Genomic DNA, 12,641 nt, shown 5'->3' on the forward strand with positions numbered 1-12,641 from the left:
CGCCGGCCGCCCCTCCCGCCCTGCCCCGGCCGCCCTCCCACCGTCCAAGCCGCGCCCCGGCCGCCCTCCCGCCGGCCACCGACGCTGCCTCCTCCGAGGTGAGGTATGTGCTTTTTTTTGTTTCATTTTCTTTATTGTTTCATTTTTAGCACTAATTAGTGATTGTCCTTTGCAGATGGAGATGAACAATGAGGAGATTGTCATGGACTCGATGTCCGATTCGTCGGATTGGTCGACATCCGACGATTCCGACATTGATGAGTTGTTGCAAGACGACAACGTCGAGATGATGAGCCTCCTCATCAACGTGCAATTGTTTGAATACCGCGTGAAGCTGATGGATCAGAGGAGAGGGACGAAGATGGGGCGAGTCACCATCTACCAGAACCGCGCTCTCGGACACGAGCATTTGATGGAAGACTACTTCGCGGAGGTACCTACATACCCTCCTCGTCTCTTCCGCAGAAGGTACCGAATGCAGCATAGTTTGTTTGTGAAGATTGTCACCGATTGTGAGGCCGCCTCCTATTACTTTAAACGTCGTAGATCCGCCGCCGGTATCATGGGGTTTAGTGCATATCAAAAGATATCGGCGGCAATGCGGGTACTCGCTTATGGCATACCCGCGGATTATACCGACGAGTATCTTCGTATTGGGCAAGATACAACCACGGAGTCAGTCCGTAGGTTTGCCAAGTTGGTCATCCGGTTGTACGGTGAGCAGTATCTTCGGGCACCAAACGAGGAAGATACAAAGAGATTAATGGAAATGAATGAAAAAAGGGGATGGACGGGGATGCTTGGTGATCTTGATTGCATGCATTGGAGGTGGAAAAATTGCCCAAAGGCATGGCACGGAATGTATTGCGGTAAAAGCCATGATGCTACCATTGTGCTTGAGGCCGTAGCATCTCAGGACACATGGATTTGGCATGCATTCTTTGGGTTGCCGGGAACACTCAATGATATCAATATCCTCAATAGATCTCCTTTGTTCAAAAGATTAATTTCTGGGGATGCTCCAGCTTGCAACTACAAAATCATGGACAATGAGTACTCAATGGGATACTATCTCACCGATGGCATCTATCCCTAATGGGCAACTCTTGTGAAGTCCATCAAGGAGAAAAATGGGGTGCCCTTAACAAGAAAAGAGGCTTATTTCACCAAGGCACAAGAGGCAGCCCGCAAGGATATTGAGAGAGCTTTCGGTGTTTTGCAAGCAAGGTTTGCCATAGTTCGTGGTCCAGCTCGGTTTTGGGACAAAAAAACCTTGGCGAACATCATGAAATGTTGTGTGATTCTACACAACATGATCCTAGAGGATGAGAGAGGGTTAAACCTCCCTTGTTTCTATGACAATGATGGTACCCGTGTGCAACGGAAAGAAACCCTTCTCGCATACACGCTTTTCTTCAAGCACATCGTGAGATTGAGGATGCAACCACTCATGGTCGGCTCCGGGATGATCTAGTAGAGCACCACTGGCAGTTGGATGGGCGGCGCATTGGCCCATGATGTATCTTTGTTTTACTTTTCTATGTCCTATTTGATTCGAACAATTAGTGTAATTTGCTCAAACATTGTTGTAATAATTTGAATGATTATTGTTTTATTCGGTGTTGTAATAATAACTAGAATGATTATTGTTTTATGTCAAATGTGATGGAATTTGTGATATGTCATATGATGAAATGTGATGAAATGTGTGATATATGAAATGACAGTTTTAAAGGTTGGGGTTGAGGCAAAGACTAGAACCCTCAAATCCAACCCTTAAAGTAGTTTAAGGGTTGGGTTTGAGGGTTCTAGTCTTTGCCCCTGTTTTTCAACCCTTAAAAGTGTCAGAAACTGGCACTTCTCAACCCTTAAAACTGCTATAAAGGTTTGAGGGTTTGAGGGTTCTACTAGTAATGCTCTTAGTCCGTGAGGTCCGTGAGCTTGCTTGCTCGCGGAAGGGGGCAGGAGGGAGCCAGCCGGGTATAAGAAGAGGTTGCGGGCGGACGGGAGAAGGCATCTTTGCGCTTGGGGCAATGACGCAACTAGTGAGGTTATACCGAGGCACGTCAATTGCTGGTTGAAAACTATTTCCAAACCCCCTCTTTGGCCCTTATGGGTCACTGAGAATTTCTGGAAGGGCTCCTTCTCTTCGGAGTGGGAAAAGCCCTACAAAACTAATTCAAATTTCACTATATTTTGGCCTGATTGAACACATGATTCTGAGATTTGATATAGCTCAAGGATTTTTCTGTTTACTTATATACTCTTTTTAGCGAGCAGTCGTGAGATACATACGCTTAGGAAACCGCTTCCCAATCTAAACGAAAAGCCGCTTCCCCTGCTGTGTTGGCGTATTGCCCTAATTATCTCATATCGAACATGTACGCTTTGATGGCCTTATTAATTCTACAAAGCTCCAAGAATCCTCATGTACATGTATTTACATAGGTCTAATAATGGTAAACCATGAATCCTCCTACACATGTTCACCAGTAAAGCAATTGGCTTTGATGCTCCAAGAACAATATTCAGTAGAATAGCAGTAGGGGGACATAGTAAATCTCAACAGATAGGAGAGAAGCTGTGTCGTGATGGGACTGAACCAGGGAGCCCCATCCGACCATGACAGAGGGCTTGACTAATATTATGACAATTAATATGAAAAAAATATTATGACAATTCATGTTTATGGAAATATAACATACTACTTTACCATCAAAAGATAGCATAATACTAAAATGTTGTGAAATCCCAAACACCAAATAACCCCTTGCACGTGATGATATCATCAAGGAACAAACATTGTTTTGTCTGCAATTATGACACAAATAGAAGACTAACAGTCTGGAAGATACACTAACCAGTAGTTGCGGTAAATAAGTAGTTCAAAAAACAAGAAAACTTGAAAAAACACGGTTCAAGAAGCAAGCTAAGTTGAATGGTTCAGTATGTGTGCGTCAGTTCTTCTATATGGGTCAATACCTTCTTCTATTGTCAATACCTTTTAACTGTATATTCGAGTACACCGAGAGTCGATATATGCATGCAAGAAATCCATGTACAGAGTTTTGTGAAGCCAATTGAAATGCATCCATATCTATATGTCAAACACATTAAAGTTGTTTGATAAATTTTTACATAGAATTAGGCCAGGGACAACTATAGATGACAGAAACATGCGATGCACCAACAAAAAAGATTCATTCTTTAATACCATCTGAAATGAAGATATTTCTATCTAGGGTATCATAGTGGAAAAATCGTACATGTAAAAAGGAGTTGACACTTATATTAACAGAGGTCAGACATAATCAAGTCAGCAATTGAGATTACCTTTGGGTTCTCCATCCTTACAGATTCTTCCAGCTTAGTTCTAATGACCGGGCTTAGACTAAGAATATACAGGCATTAGAATTGTGTCACGCCTGCATCCAGTGATGAAGTAGACTCAGAGATGCCCAGGGCATATCGGTAGTGAGTCGCCAGGTGTGTGTGTGTATGCATGTGTTACGCCACCGCAACCTGTGCCGATCCCCTACCTTCCGGATCACCGCACTATGTTTGCCCAAATGTTGAGTGAAACCTATGTTGTTCCATCTTTAGCATCCTAAAATACAAATACTTAATGAGGCAGATAGAGAAAAGAGCAGAGAAGAGGAAGTAAATTATGATCCCAAGAAAAAAAAGGAAAAGGTAATATTAATTTCGACGTGGCATCAATAGCATGGTTGGAAAATACAACTGCAGTTGTTCGAGACCAACTAATATCGCAGGTAAATCATGTGCATTGAAGTTCACAAACGACATCATTTCCATATTTGAGCAACGGAACCTATAAACTCGACACACGAACAAATGTTTGTTTAAGGTTTAATAACCATTTTGACACTGAGATGAGTTGTAATAACCATTTTGGCACCAAGCCTCTCTATAAATTTAGATACAACAATCCTGCACCGGCATGGCTAATGAAAATTCTGGGTGCCATAAAGCATACCAATTTGATCTTAAATATTTTAAATCATCATGAAATATACAAATGGCAAAAATCAATGAACTGATTTACGGTATCCATATGAGCGACACAAAAGGAACTACAATTGAAGGGAAAGGATAAATAGAACATGTGCAACAACTAAATATAGACAAAAGTTAACATTTACCAAATGGAAACAAAATCATAAATCACGTACACATACAACTGGAGGTATAGTTTGGAGGATGTAAGGGCATATTTATCCCCAAGGTGTTTTGGTGATTGATGACAATGCTTTTGCGGACTAATCGTGTGCGTTGAGATTTTCAGAGATTCATCCTTTGGTACGAGACGATTCCCTCCCCTCAGTGTTTTATTCAAGACGGTGCAGCTCCTTCGTTTCTCTGTTGGTGGACTAGTTTCATAGGAGTCACCGTACTATCAAGAGGGGATCCGCTTTGGTAAGGCTAGGATGGAATCAACACGTACACATCCTTATCGCACCCGCTGATCCTTCCCGCTTTAATGGAGTTTTCCTTCCTTTCCTGGCTTGCACTGTCTGGTCCCAGCGGTAGTACCACGGGCCACAGCCGACGAAGCAAAACAAGCGGTAGTACCGCTCCTCAGTGGTAGTACCGCTTGCTGTCTTCCGCCGTAGTACCGCTGTGGCTCCGGCCTACTACCGCCTCGACTCGAGGCCTCGTTTTCTCGTGTAGGGTTCTGCGGCACTAGCTGCGGCAGTAGTGGCGGTAGTACCGCTCTCGAGCGGTAGTATCGCCCTTACCACCACGGTAGTACCACTCTGGGTCCAGGACCTTGCTCCCCTCATGTGCGCGGTAGTACTGCTAGGTGGCACGGTAGTACCGCTGGCTTAGTGGTAGTACCGCTCTCTGCGGGGCTGCTTGGGGGGTAACGGTTGGATTGTTCCCCCCACTATATAAAGGGGTCTTCTTCCCCAAAGTTGACCTACCTCTTCCCCTAAAAGCTCCATTGGTGCTCCAAGCTCCATTTTCGCCCAGTCTCTCTCCCTAGCCAATCAAACTTGTTGATTTGCTCGAGATAGGTTGAGAAGGCCCCGATCTACACTTCCACCAAGAGAAATTTGATTCCCCCACTAATCCCTAACGGATCTTGTTACTCTTGGGTGTTTGAGCACCCTAGACGGTTGAGGTCACCTCGGAGCCATAGTCCATTGTGGTGAAGCTTCATGGTGTCATTGAGAGCCTCCAATTAAGTTGTGGAGATAGCCCCAACCTTGTTTGTAAAGGTTCGGTCGCCGCCTTCAAGGGCACCAATAGTGGAATCACGACATCTCGCATTGTGTGAGGGCGTGAGGAGAATACGGTGGCCCTAGTGGATTCTTGGGGAGCATTGTGCCTCCACACCGCTCTAATGGAGATGTACTTCCCCTCAAAAGGAAGGAACTTCGGTAACACATCCTCGTCTCCATCGGCTCCACTCTTGGTTATCTCGTGCCTTTACTTGTGCAAGCTTTTTGTGTTGTATCCCTTGCTTGCTTGTGCACTTATTGTTGTTGCATCATATAGGTTGTTCACCTAGTTGCATATTTAGACAACCTACTTTGATGCAAAGTTTAATTTGGTAAAGAAAAGCTAAAAGTTGTTAGTTGCCTATTCACCCCCTCTAGTCAACTATATCGATCATTTCAATTGGTATCAGAGCCTCGTCTCTTTATTAAGGACTTTGCCGTCCAAAGAGTATGGTTGACGCCGTAGACGGTGGGGAGGAGGAGCACTCTGGTGTGAATCCGATCTTGTCTATGGGTGATGGGGAAACCGCTGTGTCCCGTGAGGAATTCAATGTGGCCTTGGACACATTGAAAACCTCCATGACAACCATGGTTGAAAGCATGTTTAATAAATTCTTAGAAGGACTTAAACTACCTACCTCACCGTTGAAAGTGGGTGATCCCACTAACAAGGTGACGGATGCTAACTCCGACAAGGGGGAAGCTAATAGTGAGAAGGGTCCTTCTACCAATGGTAGAAATGGCACCGGCATCTTTGCCCATGTGGAACCTCCAACTTATGGAGGACCGATTCCCTCTACTCATTTAAATCATGCCGGCCCTCCTCCTAAGATAGTGAAAAATGAGGATTTTGATTCTTGGGTGTATCGCTTCAAGCGTCATTTAAATCATGTGAATACTAATCTTTGGAGAATCATTGAAGAAGGTTTCTATCCACATGACCGAAGCAACTTCACCCCTAGAGAAGCACTGGATAATCAATTCAATGAGAATGCTCTCTTCATCATCCAAGATGCTATCCTCCCCGAAGATCTCCCTCATCTCCGACCCCATGCCATGGCCAAAGACGCATGGCAATGCATTGTGTCTCTTTATCGGGGAAGCGCAAGCATTCAATGCTCCAACTATGAAGTGGTGCAAGATGAAGTCGATGAGTTTGCAATGAAAGAAGATGAAGAACCTCGTGAGCTCTTTCGGAGAGTAACCAAACTCGCGGTCTCACTCTTAGATCATTGGAGCAAGGACACGGATGACAATTGGATCAAGCGCAAGTTCCTCAAGGCCATGATGCCCTACAACAAGGCCATGTCCTCCGTCATTCGTCAAAGACCAGACTTCCACTCCATGACCTCAAGTGAAGTGTAGGATGAGTTCGTTGCAATACGCGCTGCTCCGCTCTCAAAGGGCAAAGAAGCCCAACCTTGCCTTGAAGGCCAAGGTATTGTGGAAGAAGAGGAAGAAGAGGAGAGCAACCCCGAAGATACAAAATATGATTATCATGAGCACATGGCTCTTGCTTCAAGGCAATTTTGGAGCAAGAAGAACTCAAGGCCCAATTTCAACAAGAACAACTCAAGTGGCTTCAAGGGCCAGCAACGAGTAAGAACTTATTACAACTGTGGCAATGTGAGCCATTTCGTTGCGGATTGTCCTTACGAGAAGCTGGAAGGCAATGGTGGCAAGCTCATCCGAAAAGACAAAGCCAAGTCCTTTCCCAACAAGAACAACTTCACCAAGAAGACTCCTACTCGAGGATTGGTGGTTCAAGAAGAATACCGTGAGGATGACGACGATGATGAAGATAGTGAAGCAATGGCCATGGCATCCGTTGACATTGCCACAACTCCCCGGATGTCTCTATTTGATTCACCCAACGAGAACATCACCGCCAAGTGCCTTATTGCTAAAGCCACCAACAAGGTAACCCCCAACATCAAAACTGTTGGAGAACGTTGCAGAAAATTAAAAAATTTCCTACGGTTTCACCAAGATCCATCTATGAGTTCATCTAAGCAACGAGTCATGGGAGAGAGATTGCATCTACATACCACTTATAGATCGCGTACGGAAGCGTTCGAGGGAACGGTGATGATGGAGTCGTACTCGCCGTGATTCAGATCACCGATGACCAAGTGCTGAACGGACAACACCTCCGCGTTCAACACACGTACAGTACGGATGACGTCTCCTCCTTCTTGATCCAGCAAGGGGGAAGGAGAGGTTGAGGAAGAAGGCTCCAGCAGCAGCACGACGGCGTGATGATGGTGGAGAGGCAGTACTCCAGCAGGGCTTCGCCAAGCGCACAACGGAGGAGGAGAGGTGTTGGGGAGGGGAGGGGCTGCGCCTTGGATCAGGTATTCAGCCCTCCACTCGCCCCTCTATTTATAGGGGAAGGGGGAAGGGGGCCGGCCCCCTCTAGATGAGATCTAGAGGGGGGGCGGCGGCCAGGGAGGGGGGCTTGCCCCCCCAAGCAAGGGGGGTGCGCCCCCACTAGGGTTCCCCCCCAACCCTAGGCGCATGGGCCCAAGGGAGGGCGCGCCCAGCCCTCCAGGGGCTGGTGCCCTACCCCACGCGGCCCATGTGACCCACCAAGAGGGGTGGCCCCTCCCGGTGGACCCCCGGAACCCTTCCGGTGGCCCCGGTACAATACCGATATGCCCCCGAAACTTTTCGGCGTCCGCATGACAACTTCCCATATATAAATCTTTACCTCCGGACCCTTCCGGAACTCCTCGTGACATCTGGGATCTCATCCGGGACTCTGAACAACATTCGGTAATCACATACAAGTCTTCCTTATAACCCTAGTGTCACCGAACCTTAAGTGTGCAGACCCTACGGGTTCGGGAGACATGCAGACATGACCGAGACGGCTCTCCGGTCAATAACCAACAGCGGGATCTGGATACCCATGTTGGCTCCCACATGCTCCTCGATGATGTCATCGGATGAACCACGATGTCGAGGATTCAATCAACCCTGTATACTATTCCCTTTGTCAGACGGTATGTTACTTGCCCGAGACTCGATCGTCGGTATCCCAATACCTCGTTCAAGCTCGTTACCGGCAAGTCACTTTACTCGTACCGTAATGCATGATCCCGTGACCAGACACTTAGTCACTTTGAGCTCATTATGATGATGCACTACCGAGTGGGCCCAATGATACCTCTCCGTAATCCGTAGTGATAAATCCCAGTCTCGATCTGTGTCAACCCAACAGACACTTTCGAAGATACCTGTAGTGCACCTTTATAGTCACCCAGTTATGTTGTGACGTTTGGTACACCCAAAGCACTTCTACGGTATCCGGGAGTTACACGATCTCATGGTCTAAGGAAGAGATACTTGACATTGGAAAAAGCTCTAGCAAAACGAACTACACGATCTTGTGCTATGCTTAGGATTGGGTCTTGTCCATCACATCATTCTCCTAATGACATGATCCCATTGTCAATGACATCTAATCTCCATAGTCAGGAAACCATGACTATCTGTTGACCAACGAGCTAGTCAACTAGAGGCTTACTAGGGACGTATTGTGGTCTATGTATCCACACGTGTATTACAATTTCCGGATAATACAATTATAGCATGAATAAAAGAAATTATCATGAACAAGGAAATATAATAATAATCCATTTATCATTGCCTCTAGGGCATATTTCCAACAGTCTCCCACTTGCACTAGAGTCAATAATCTAGTTATATTGTGATGAATCGAACACCCATAGAGTTCTGGTGTTGATCATGTTTTGCTCGCGAGAGAGGTTTAGTCAACGGATGTGCGACATTCAGATCTGTATGTACTTTGCAAATATCTATGTCTCCATCTTGAACATTTTCTCGGATGGAGTTGAAACGACGCTTGATGTGCCTGGTCTTCTTATGAAACCTGGGCTCCTTGGCAAGGGCAATAGCTCCAGTGTTGTCATAGAAGAGTTTGATCGGCCCCGACGCATTGGGTACTCCTAGGTCGGTGATGAACTCCTTCACCCAAATTGCTTCATGCGCTGCCTCCGAGGCTGCCATGTACTCCACTTCACATGTAGATCCCGCCACGACGCTCTGCTTGCAGCTGCACCAGCTTACTGCTCCACCATTCAACATATACACGTATCCAGTTTGTGACTTAGAGTCATCCAGATCTGTGTCGAAGCTAGCGTCGACGTAACCCTTTACGGCGAGCTCTTCGTCACCTCCATAAATGAGAAACATGTCCTTTGTCCTTTTCAGGTACTTCAGGATATTCTTGACCGCTGTCCAGTGTTCCTTGCCGGGATTACTTTGGTACCTTCCTACCAAACTTACGGCAAGGTTTACATCAGGTCTGGTACACAGCATGGCATACATAATAGATCCTATGGCTGAAGCATAGGGGATGACACTCATCTCTTCTTTATCTTTTGCCGTGGTCGGGCATTGAGCCGAGCTCAATCTCACACCTTGCAATACAGGCAAGAACCCCTTCTTGGACTGATCCATTTTGAACTTCTTCAAAATCTTATCAAGGTATGTGCTTTGTGAAAGACCTATGAGGCGTCTCGATCTATCTCTATAGATCTTGATGCCTAATATATAAGCAGCTTCTCCAAGGTCCTTCATTGAAAAACACTTGTTCAAGTAGGCCTTAATGCTGTCCAAAAGTTCTATATCATTTCCCATCAAAAGTATGTCATCTACATATAATATGAGAAATGCTACAGAGCTCCCACTCACTTTCTTGTAAACGCAGGCTTCTCCATAAGTCTGCATAAACCCAAACGCTTTGATCATCTCATCAAAGCGAATGTTCCAACTCCGAGATACTTGCACCAGCCCATAAATGGATCGCTGGAGCTTGCATACTTTGTTAGCATTCTTAGGATCGACAAAACCCTCCGGCTGCATCATATACAGTTCTTCCTTAAGATGCCCGTTAAGGAATGCCGTTTTGACGTCCATCTGCCATATCTCATAATCATAGTATGCGGCAATTGCTAACATGATTCGGACGGACATAAGCTTCGCTACGGAAGAGAAAGTCTCATATTAGTCAATCCCTTGAACTTGTCGATAACCCTTAGCGACAAGTCGAGCTTTATAGATGGTGACATTTCCATCCGCGTCCGTCTTCTTCTTAAAGATCCATTTGTTTTCTATCGCTCGCCGATCATCGGGCAAGTCAGTCAAAGTCCATACTTTGTTTCCATACATGGATTCTATCTCGGATTTCATGGCTTCTAGCCATTTGTTGGAATCTGGGCCCGCCATTGCTTCTTCATAGTTCAAAGGTTCACCGTTGTCCAACAACATGATTTCTAGGACAGGGTTGCCGTACCACTCTGGTGCGGAACGTGTCCTTGTGGACCTACGAAGTTCAGTAGCAACTTGATCCGAAGTACCTTGATCATCATCATTATTTTCCTCTTCAGTTGGTGTAGGCATCACAGGAACATTTTCCTGAGCTGCACTACTATCCCGTTCAAGAGGTAGTACTTCATCGAGTTCTACTTTCCTCCCACTTACTTCTTTTGATAGAAACTCTTTTTCCAGAAAGGATCCGTTCTTGGCAACAAAGATCTTGCCCTCGGATCTTAAGTAGAAGGTATACCCAATGGTTTCTTTAGGGTATCCTATGAAGACGCATTTTTCCGACTTGGGTTCGAGCTTTTCAGGTTGAAGTTTCTTGACATAAGCATCGCATCCCCAAACTTTTAGAAACAACAGCTTAGGTTTCTTCCCAAATCATAATTCATACGGTGTCATCTCAACGGATTTAGACGGTGCCCTATTTAAAGTGAATGTAGCTGTCTCTAGAGCGTATCCCCAAAATGATAGCGGTAAATCGGTAAGAGACATCATAGATCACACCATATCCAATAGAGTGCGATTACGACGTTTGGACACACCGTTACGTTGAGGTGTTCCAGGCGGCGTGAGTTGTGAAACGATTCGACATTTTCTTAAGTGTGTACCAAATTCGTGACTTAAATATTCTCCTCCACGATCCGATCGTAAGAATTTTATCTTTCGGTCACGTTGATTCTCTACTTCATTCTGAAATTCCTTGAACTTTTCAAAGGTCTCAGACTTATGTTTCATCAAGTAGACATACCCATATCTACTCAAGTCATCGGTGAGAGTGAGAACATAACGATATCCTCCGCGAGCCTCAACGCTCATTGGACCGCATACATCGGTATGTATGATTTCCAACAAGTTGGTTGCTCGCTCCATTGTTCTGGAGAATGGGGTCTTGGTCATTTTGCCCATGAGGCATGGTTCGCATGTGTCAAATGATTCATAATGTAGAGACTCTAAAAGCCCATCAGCATGGAGCTTCTTCATGCGCTTGACACCAATGTGACCAAGGCGGCATTGCCACAAGTATGTGGGACTATCGTTATCAACTTTACATCTTTTGGTATTCACACTATGAATATGTGTAACATTACGTTCGAGATTCATTAAGAATAAACCATTACCATCGGGGCATGACCCATAAAACATATCTCTCATATAAATAGAACAACCATTATTCTCGGATTTAAATGAGTAGCCATCTCGTATCAAACGAGATCCAGATACAATGTTCATGCTCAAACTTGGCACTAAATAACAATTATTGAGGTTTAAAACTAATCCCGTAGGTAAATGTAGAGGTAGTGTGCCGACGGCGATCACATCGACCTTGGAACCATTCCCGACGCGCATCGTCACCTCGTCCTTCGCCAGTCTCCATTTATTCCGCAGCTCCTGCTGTGAGTTACAAATGTGAGCAACGGCACCGGTATCAAATACCCAGGAGTTACTACGAGTACTGGTAAGGTACACATCAATTACATGTATATCAAATATACCTTTAGTGTTGTCGGCCTTCTTGTCCGCTAAGTATTTGGGGCAGTTCCACTTCCAATGACCCTCCCCCTTGCAATAAAAGCACTCAGTTTCAGGCTTGGGTCCATTCTTTTGACTTCTTCCCGGGCAACTGGCTTAACCGGGCGCGGGCAACATCTTTGCCGTCCTTCTTGAAGTTCTTCTTACCCTTGCCCTTCTTGAACTTAGTGGTCTTATTGACCATCAACACTTGATGTTTCTTTCTTGATTTCAACCTCTGCTGACTTCAGCATTGAAAATACTTCAGGAATGGTCTCACCATCCCCTGCATATTGTAGTTCATCACAAAGCTCTTGTAGCTCGGTGGGAGCGACTGAAGCATTCTGTCAATGACCGCCTCGTCCGGGAGGTTAATGTCCAGCTGGGACAGGCGGTTGTGCAACCCAGACATTTCGAGTATATGCTCACTGACAGAACTATTTTCCTCCATCTTACAACTATAGAACTTGTCGGAGACTTCATATCTCTCGACCCGGGCATGAGCTTGGAAAACTAGTTTTAGCTCCTCGAACATCT

The 12,641-nt window shown here is 45.5% G+C and overlaps 1 pseudogene; it reads left to right on the forward strand.

Annotated features, from left to right (window-relative positions):
- The first annotated feature begins 2,015 nt into the window (after nt 1–2,015).
- LOC123163296 (uncharacterized) lies at nt 2,016–2,166 on the forward strand (annotated as a pseudogene).
- Nucleotides 2,167–12,641: the final 10,475 nt, after the last annotated feature.

This window comes from Triticum aestivum, chromosome 7B (genome assembly GCF_018294505.1).
Source record: "Triticum aestivum cultivar Chinese Spring chromosome 7B, IWGSC CS RefSeq v2.1, whole genome shotgun sequence".
In the NCBI taxonomy this organism is placed as follows: domain Eukaryota; kingdom Viridiplantae; phylum Streptophyta; class Magnoliopsida; order Poales; family Poaceae; genus Triticum; species Triticum aestivum.